Source organism: Uloborus diversus, chromosome 8 (assembly GCF_026930045.1).
Source record: "Uloborus diversus isolate 005 chromosome 8, Udiv.v.3.1, whole genome shotgun sequence".
NCBI classification, from domain to species: domain Eukaryota; kingdom Metazoa; phylum Arthropoda; class Arachnida; order Araneae; family Uloboridae; genus Uloborus; species Uloborus diversus.
In genome coordinates this window covers 133,260,221-133,270,960 of record NC_072738.1, presented here as the reverse complement: position 1 = coordinate 133,270,960, position 10,740 = coordinate 133,260,221, and positions in this window count along the sequence as shown.

The following is a 10,740-nucleotide window of genomic DNA, read 5'->3' as shown; positions in this document are numbered from 1 at the left end:
TCGGACTGATTCAAAATCGAATTCTAATGCTTAATGTAACAACGAAAAAACAAAACAGAAAAAAATTTTGCTTCAAATCAGAAGCACGTCTAATAATAACAGAATATTTAACAAGAAAAACGAATCATTCACCGATTCGCGTGCAATTGCTCATCTCCATTTACAATATACATGTTCGTGTTGCCGTTTTGTTTTAGAAAATCTCTGGAGGAAGAGATGTCTTTTAATTTAATTTTGTTTTTTGGCAACACAGCGATATTGATCCATTGATAAAATATAAATAAACAAAAAGCTTTTATGCTACAGTAAACGTAGTACTACGTTTTAATTACTTTGATAAAATTTTACGTAACACACTTATGATTTTACCTTAAATTTTTTCTCATTCCACATGGGAAGTGTCTGCTACTCCTCGATTTTTCTAGCAACCTTTGTAGTAACTTGGCGTGGTTTCAGACGTCCTCGATATTTGGCGATCACGTTCGCGTTGTTTATGTTTATTCCAGCGAGAAACAACTGCGCCTCGTGCTTTTTCGGCATACTTTCCTATATGGATAGTTTTTTAATGATCAAATTATTGTAATTATAGAGGAATGACTATTGAAGTAGGGGCGAAGATTTCCTCATTTGAAAGCTTACAAGACAAATTACGGAAGAAGAGAATTTTGTGCATTTTGATGTGCAAGATTCTGCTAAATTGACGAGTGATGTTCATATTCGACACGTTAAAAACATGGAAATGTCGAATTGGTGTATTACAAATTAAAATACACCAATGTTTTCTGGCGGACGAGAGTGCCAAAAAAAAAAGGAAAGAAAACAAAAATGAAAGGAAATCTATAAGTGAGTATAAGTTTTGTGTGTTGACCAGTACACCGAACTTACATATAAGAAATATACGAAACCGAACTTACATATAATCTAATTTTCTTACAAGTTGCTTCCTCTTTAAAAAATAATACTACGTTGCATGTATTAGCTGTTTTATAAGGTTATAAATAAATACTCTGCTCAAAATGTGTCGCAATTCATTAATGACTCTTAAGTTGGCCGATGATTGGTTTTATGAACGTATTTAGTCACCAAAGAAGATATCTATTGTTTTTGAGACCTCGATTTGGTGTATTTTCAATCAACATTAATGTAGCTTTCTGTTTGATAATACATTTATTGCATTGACTGACATTTTTTATACTAAGAACTCCTACAGCTCAACAGGCAATTAAAATAGCAATAGGTAATTATTTTATACTTAATGCCAAATTGCTTCGTGTAATATCTTTTCAATAGTGTTTTACAGCTCTTTTACTGTGTGTTATTCTTGTTGCACTGTAATGTTTGTATTATATTCCTGGCTTCTTTTTTCTTTTCATGGCAATGCATTACTGGGCCAGTTTTTGTAAGGCTACTTTTATTTAAATATGGACAGCATCTTGTTGAGTAGATGTAAATAACAGCTAAATCGTTAGTGATTTTGACCTGGAGTTTATGGCAACTATGACGTTAGGCGACTGCAATGGTTTGATGCGCATGAACGAACGAAAAGTACCCAAGGATAATTTGGTAAGGCAAATTTTAATAATTAAGTTTAATTTATGTTTCACAAAAGAACTAGATAAGTGCCCAAAGAAACAGTATTGAAAACTTCAATTCTTAAAGAATCAAAATATTTATTTAAAAATTGATGCACCTAGTTAATCTATTACAAAATTGTTTCGCTCGACCTTGCATGTCGATAATATGATTTGATGCGGGTAAAATGTTACAATGTATTTAATATTTCGCTATTGAGGTGTAAATGATGTTTGATGCACTTTTGAATCCATTGGGAGACCTGGAATCCTATTTTCTCAAGTATTAACCTTGAAGTGGCTACTGCTGAAGCACTGATCACAACTGGTGTGTTTATCTTATATGTCTGTGAGCACTCCAGGTTAAAATGCATCGTGTGCAAAGCATTTCCCTGCTTGACATTTGGTATTCTTGATTTTTTTTCTACGCACAGAAGGCAGAAATTCATATTAATTTATTATAATTGTTCTCCTTTTGGATGCTATTCTATATTGTTCATCTGAGTAAGTAGAAACGTGGTGTAATAGACAACAGAAATATAATAATTTGTTTATGAAAACAGTGAAAACTCATGCATTGCGTACTATTCCATTGTGATACATTGTAAAATTGTTGCATTTAAGATTTAAATTAAGTTGTTTTTTCCCCCATAGTTAAAGAAGTATTTTGGGCATGCAGCTTCAGAAACTGAATTCCTTACTGAATGGTACATGGTAGAGAGATTTGGCTTCATTTACTGTCAGTCATTTCCTCTGCTTGTACTTTTCAGTTTAGCCTGAACCTGAAGAATAACAACTGAATCAACAGAAGTATGGATCTGTATGATGTTTCAAGGGTTTTCATCTGTAAGAGGTAATCAAGTAGAAAATCATACAACTTTAGTTGTATGTAGTATTTTTAAAGTAGATAAAGTAGTATTTTTACTTATTATCTTAGTAATATTTTAAAAAGTTGATAAATGACACAAGCCTACATGAGCTTTTTCCCATGTATTCTAACTTGTGATTGTTTATTGATTTGTGTTCAAAAAAAGTTAAGCAGAGTAAGCTGTTAAAAACAGCTTGTTAACCTATTAAAACTACTAAATAAATGATTTAATTAGAAATAGATGAGAAATATAATACAGTTGACTCTATCTAACAACTTTCAGGGGACCACAAAAAAATCGTACTTAAATAGAATGCTTCTAAAACTGCAGTGGAGTATCTGGGACTATGAAAAGTCATTCAATAGAATGTCGTTAAACAGAACCAACTGAAATTTGATATTTGAAAAAGGAGAAAAAACAATGCATTGTGTATTATTCCAGTATGATTATGATGCATGGCAATATTTGTGCATTTAAGTTTTAAATTAAGTTGTTTTTTCCCCCTCAGTCCAAGAAGTATTTCGCATGTGCAGATGCAAAAACTGAAAATTCCTGACTAAATGGCACATAGTAGAGAGATTTGGCTTCATTTGCTGTCATTTCCTCTGCTTATGCTTTTCAATTTAGTCGGAGCCTGAAGAGTAATAACTGATTCAACAGAAGTATGAATGTGTGTGATATTTCATGAGTTTTAATCCGTAATAAGTAATCAAGGAGGAAATTATTCAACTTTAAAATCATCAAATAACAAGTGTACATGAATTTTTTTCTTATGTTCTAACTTTTTATTGTTCATTGATTTGTGTTATGCAGTTGACTCTAATTCTAATATTTTTTTATCTCATAGATTTCATTGGGTCCCTAACTCTTGATAAGGCTGTGGTTGCTTCCCGTAACTCAAAGGTTATAGCCGGTTTTTTTCAGGACTTTGAGTACAGTGGTTGAGAGTTAACTGTACTATGTAGTATTTTGTCTACACATCTGAGGAGCAAAAGCTAACTGTGTTAGCTTTTGCTAACTGAGCTGTTAGCGAAAGATAACAGCTCAGGCTCATTGATCTCTTGAATTTACAGTGATTGGCATAGCTAACCTAAATTAATTTTTACTGTGTATTTGTTAAGTAATTTTTATACCTTCTGACACCTCTTTACACACCCCTGATGAAAAAGTGTTACGCAATTTTACTCCATATAGAGATGTTTGGAGCTTCTTTAGATCACCTGTTTCTTTCATGTCTTAATATCTCTTACCCCATCTTTGTTAATAGCACCCATAATTTTTGTAAAATAGTTTAAATGAAAATTCAGAAAGTAAATTTTTAAGCTCAATGGAAGACTAAGTAGGAGCATATTCTTGAAGATTTAAATCTTGGATCCTCCTTTTTCTAGATATTTGCCTAGAAGCTTGTTAAGACATCTTTAAAGACATCCTACATAGAACATTGAAGGAACAGTGTGAAGCAAGATAATGGTAGAACTAACGAGACATTGGGGAAAAATATTGAAATTATTCTGTGTAATTTGTCTGCTTGTCATCTAAAAAGGGTGGAAGTATCTGAAGACATAACATGCCTCATAACAATTCATTTAAGAGGAATTGGTTAATTTTTAAAAGGTTTTTACCATATTGTTTGGAGGCTTGCTCCATTTCCCTTGATCAAATCCAATTTGTTAAACAGATATATTTCTGTTTCATTTATGAAGAAATAAAGATTTGATCATTTGAATTGGTACCTACTATGCGTATATTTTTGGAAGCTATAAATAAAGTTCTTGTATCAAATCTCTGTGTCTGTATATTTAATGTTTTCTACCAGATTGTTATAAATTTTCTGCAACCTCTCAAATTAGCTACGATATTTTTTAACAGCTACATCTAGCCATTTCATTTAAATCTTAGAAGTGTGGTGGAAAAAAAAACATTTTAATCATTTGAAGTTTGGTTGCTAATATTGCAAATAAGTGTTGGTTCAGTTATGTTAGGACAAATGATGAGTAAAAGAAATTGTCTCAGACATGCACTGCTCATGGATCCTTCAAGTGTGCATATTAGAGAGGATATGCCTTTCTTTTTCAAATTAATACATGATTTATAATTATTTATCTGTTTTTAGCTGATAGCCTTCACACGTTTTCACTTGTTTTAGTTTTAGCCATGATTTCTAAGATTTCAAAATTTTGTTTCTTTCCTCTCTTTTTCAAGATTCTGTCATTTTTTTTCAAGCATTTGCAGCGTAGCACATTCTAGTCAAGAGACCCCACATTAATACAAAGACCACACACAAACTTTGATTTCACAATTTTACTTCAAAATGTATAAATTGTTGTAACTTGAAAAAAAAAGGCCATGGCATTCATTTGAATTTTGGCGTCTTGATTTCAAAATATGTTTTTCGAAATCATAAATTGCGATAGGACCCTACTCGTTGAGTTTCTTGTTTCTATGTATAGAATGGAAGTAGAGGACAAATTCACACTCATCATATCATGACCAGTGATTTTCTCGGTTAGGTAAAAGGAGGCATATTCTTAAAAAAAACTAGTAATTAGGATGAGGTAATAAAGATATGACCAAATTGCACTCCTGCACTTTTCATAAAGATTAAACTTACAACGTATAATGTTATACTTTTATCCTTACCAGAATTAAGTATTTTTAGATGTTTTTCTTGAAAATATTTGATTTTACACAAAAAAAAAAACCCTTTATGCAAAAACTATTTCAGATAAGCCTTGAATGCAGAAGATTTGTAACCATGACGACGAAAATAAGTCTCGCTAAATAAATACTTAAAACATAAAATTTTTATTCGTTTATAAATATTTTGTTAATTCCCTCATTATTTGGGGTTTGAGTCTACATATTTAATGTTTGTTTCCTCCTATTATGGGAAGAAAAAAGGAAAATAAATTTTTTGATTAATTTTGTATTTAATGACTCAAGAATCTCAACGGAATATCAATTTTCCTTGATGTGAAGTTGAGATACGTCCATTAATTAGCATATCGATCACTTAAATTTATTTTACCGATTAATTCTGAAAAGATTATTCTTGTCGCTTCCCCCCCCCCCCAACCTAAACTCCAAATTCGACCTACAGAATCTGCTTTTCCCACTTCTGTAATGCGCTAAGGCAGTTGTTCCTAACTATGACATGAACGGAAAAATCTCACTTTTTTATCTTTCTAGGAATAAATGGTTTTGAGTTTTTTTTTTTTTTTTTTTTTTTTTTTTTGGACCAACGTTTCAGAAGAGGTTTTGTCTAATCTATGCTAGACTGGCTGGGAGTTGCGCCCCCCCCCCCCCCAAGGATGAATTAATTTCACTATTTTAGTTATTACTTTTTAATTGACTTTTCTTTTGCATTTTTTACGTAGTTAATTAAAAAGAACATAAAACACGCACAGCATATTTGCTTGCTAATTAAGTATTACTGGAGTCAGAGGCTCAGAGTTGCAGAATACATTTAACTCACTAGTTTCGAATTCAAGGGACCGTATTATCGCGATTCGTCCACTAATTTGATGGAATCAATAATTATTTTGATTTTTTTTAATTTTATTTATTTATTTTTTTTATTTTGTAGGCGCACCTCAAAGAGTCATTTTGATCCAGGGACTTATTTGCGATTCTTTTTCAGCTTATAAAAAATGCAAAATGAAAGAAATCATATGGTAGTTTCTTGGAAAAAACTATGATTTTTAATAGAAACGGCATGTAGTATCAATATGTTATCTCAACTGTATCATGGCTTCAAGAACAAATCAGCAATTGTTTTGAAATTCACACAAAAATAGTTTCTGAATTCTTCAGTAAAACTTATATGTTATGATTTTCTTTATAAATTAATTTAAAAAACTTCAAGTGAGGTATGGGTTTATTTAATAACTTTGCCCTTTTGTTATAACCTTAACGGCAATGTTCCTGAGTAAAACTGCTCATTGTCTAGCATCTCGGTGACATTATATTGGGTTTAGTATTTAAATGGCTTGAAACATTAAAGATGTTTTCGGTTCATGTATTTCACATGTTTTCGGTCTACATTAAAAGTATATTTGTGCATAATATTCATGTACTCCGAAGTAGATTCCTCGATCTAAAGGAGAAATAAAAAACATGCACTTTTAAAAATAAAGTCATTAAAGCTTTGTTATGAAACATCAAAGGTGACGCGGGGGGGGGGGGCTATTCAATTTTCCGTACCCCCTCCAAATGATTTTTCTGTATCCGCCCCTGCTGGCTGGTCGTCGTATTCGTATTAGTTAATCAGCACAAAGTACTTTTTTTTTTATCAGGGACAATTGCCACAATAGGCCATATGGTCGTCGGGAGGGAGGTTCAGGCTCGTTATTTGGACAGTTTGGTCTTAAAAAAAGGTAGTCTCCGATTGAAAAAACTATAAGATCTTGAAGGACAACTCAAGCTCTGGCGGCCCTGTATTGGTAGGCCCAATTTTTTTCTTGAAGGGGCTCCGTTTTTTATTTTACTTAAAACTCAGCAGGACCGGATCTATAAATTTTGTGCCCCAAAATCTGTAGGGCCATTCCCCTAGTAGTATGTTTGTGACGTAATTAAGTTTTTGTGTAGTTTTTTATTGAGCAATCACGATTGCTTTTTTTTCTCATTTGACCGTCTTTGATGTTCCGTGCCTTTTTCAACCACCACCGCCACCTGCAGGCGCGGCTCCGTCCTCCGGTAGCCGCTCCTGGTCGGTGGCGTCCATGTCGTAGACACACGCACGCTCATACACATACGCACTCACACACATACACACACGCCAACGTGCATACACACAGGTCTACGCACACACAAAAGCCTACACATACACAACTAATACATACGTCTCCGTTCAACAGGAGGGGAGACTTGGAGGGACAAGAGCCGTGTCTAGAATCAAGTGAGTACAGTAGTAACCAATGAGTAGGGTCCTGTCGCAACTCGTGATTGCGAAAAACATAATTTGAATTCAAAATTTAAGAATTCAAATTAATTTTTTTAATTTATTTATTTTTTTTTTTTTAATTTTTTCCCCAATTTCTTGGGACATTGGGCCCCCCCGCAACGCGGGATCTGCAGGTACGCAGATCCAGCCCTGGAACCGAGGACACTCATGCTCCCCTCTCCCATTGTGCATATATACAGTAGGGGATTCATAACTATATCGTCCAAAAATAAGCTGTGCTGACTGTGTGTAGATCAGAAACACGGTTACAAAGCAAGATTCATGCTTAGGAACATATGACGTTAACCCCTAGTAGCACAAAAATATAGAACGACATAGGACCGACACAGATCGACGTTTTGAATCCCGACGTAATGCTGACGCGCGATATACATACAAAGTCAGAAACCGAAACAGAGGCAGTGTCGGATTTCTCTCCTGAAGAAATACTAAAAATGATATGCTGAACAAAAAAAAGTGCTGAACAGTTTCGGAATAGCATCGACCTTGCCAAAATGTTCATTAAGATAAAGTATATTTGACATTAGTCCAAAAATTTTTTTATAACGGGGGGGGGGGCAGTCGACACCTCCCGATCTCTAAAAGTGACTATCTTGGAATGAAGAAACAATTTAATAGTATCAAAAGAGTGCCTAAATCTTTCTCATGAGCGATGTCCAACTCCATTTAACCCCTTGATATATCATATTGATCCCGGAAAATGGGCGCCCATATGCAACATTTTGAGAAGAGGGGGACCAGATATTTTCCCCATGGTGTAGCAGGATATATTTTCCCCGTGGAAACCGATTTCTCTACAGATTAGAGTTATTAAAATTTGACATTTTTAATAACTTATTTATTAGTAGCTAGAGAAATGTTAATACATTTTTGCGAAGAAAAAATACTAAAATCAAGGAAGTTCTGATTTCCGAGGGTGCCCACCTGGGATGGGGGGGGGGGGGGGGGGGGTATGACGCATACTGCGCCATTAAAATATTTATAGGGAGGGGTATTTTTCTCATTTGGGGGAAGGAGCTCAATATTGAGACGGGTGCGCCCTTGCCCTTAGGGTGACGCCTCTGTGATTTCTAAGGGGGGAGGGCTTGAGCCCTCACTTGCTACCCATATGAGTGTCTATGACCGGAGTACCCCCCCCCCCCCCCCCCATAAAGAGAGTCCCTCTAAAATGAGGATAAACATATCACTTAAAACTACACCCCCTTAAAAACCTAATTAAAGCAGCCTGTGCACCATGAACTCTCTCTCCGCGTATATTTCTTCCTAATAAATAACGTCAACGGTCCTGTTCAAGCGACGCATCAAATTAAGGACAGTAATCCCTGAAAAGCTTCATTTGAATGACAGGGGTGCTCATCCCCGATGGGCAAGGGCGCATCTCCTCTCAATATCGCAAAAAACACCCGAGCAAGAGTCCCCCCGAATGAAAAAAATACCCCTAAAAGAATCCCCCTAAAAACGCCATGATCCTCCCCCTAGGTGGGTACCCCTGTGAAGGAGGACATTTAATACTCAAGAACTCAAGCTATATTATAAAAAGAAAAACATTCCCCAAAAGTCTCCGTTAGAGTATTAAGAGATCTCCTTTCCAATACATTCCTCTTAACCATTTCCGCCCTCTAAAAATCTCCGTAGGGACTCTATAATACTAGTTCGAAAACCCATGAGAACTCTAGTACTAGTGTATTCTCCCCCCCCCCCCCCACACACACACAAAAAAAAGGAAAAAAGCAAATTCAAGGGAAGTCCTCATCGTAATTCGCAACTCCAACGAACTGTAGGGGGCACTGAAGTCACTGTCTAATGGCGGAATTGAAAACTAAAACAAACGCACATGGTAACGAAGAAAATGCTAAAAGTGTTGTGATTTTTACGTACGTATGATTTTTTCGCTTTATTCTTTTTAATTAATTTTCAAAGTCTTGTGGATATTCTGGCCCACGTAGAAAGAAATGAGAATTCAAGAAGCATTACTAAACGTCAAAGATTAATGCAAACTACGTAGTTCGTAGTTCTAAGCAGCTATTTCCATGATGTTGAATTCGATATTTATCAATTCTTGATAAAACTAAATAATAATTGTAGCCTGACAAGAACAACAATTAATGCTAGAAAATTCAATATGACATTACAAATTATTATCGAAAGAAGATGATACTTCTTTGCCTTGCTTGGCTAGCGCTTATTTTTTTTCCATTTGTAGCTGAGTTATTTCTCTCGAATTCCCGAATCGGTTCATTTAAAAATTTTCTGTTTCGATTTTTCTAATTTCTGAGTTACGATTTAATTGTGTCATGTTATGCAAATCATCAACAAAATTCTCACGGATGGTGGTAGTTTTCTTTTCAGTTGATTGACCATTATTTCTTTTTACTTATCGAATTCTGTAATCTTACTACCATTTTATTCCACTCATGATAAAAATTAAAAATGGTTTAACTAAAAACGCGAAATCTCGCCAAGGCTACTTTGCTCGCACAATACCAAAATTATAACCCTAAACAAATTTGGCGAAACCTTTCAGCTGAGAATAAAAGGAATAAAGTAAATTCTTTCTAGGTTAAACATTTTTCATTTTGTTCTACGATAATAAATCCAAGAAAATATTTTGCATACTGTCCATTCCAACTAAATGCTGCTGTAAAATATGATTAGTTAAATTAATTTAAGATTAAAAAAAACTCATATTCTTACAAATTCATACAAAACAATAAAAAATTTTACCTGGTATAACGTTATCCAATTTTGTTAATCCAGAGTTTTCTTGTTTACGCGTCCACCATTTAATACTTTTTTGAAAGAAATAAGGAAAACTAACATTATTTTGAGAAGCTCGAGAATACTCTTAGGGGACGAATTAATTTCTGTAGCTGAACCCAAACTAAGACACATCGATTGCGTTAATAAATACTCAGAACAAACTGCCTATGTTTACGTCAACAGACACACATGGAACTAAAACGTGGCAATGTTTTAGTTCCATCGGCAGTTTTGTAAATCACCGCAAGGTAGCGTATTCGAGCGCTGGAGTTCCGAATAAGGATCCCACAAAATTCTCATACACATCATCATTTCTTAAAGAATAATCAAAAAGAAAACATTTAAATTGCTTTCGCTTACGACAAAGCCTCAAAGCTTTTGTAACATTGATTCCGAGCGTATTTCTCTGCACGCAAGAAAAAAATGGCAACCGACAATATTACTCAACTGTATAATTCGTCATGTAATTTATTTCCTGTAGAATTAGAAGTTTTTCGCCAAAATGAGCGATTATTTTACCAATAAGTAGGCCCTACTGGAGTAGACTACGTTAGCCAATCATAGCTGCTTATTTTCG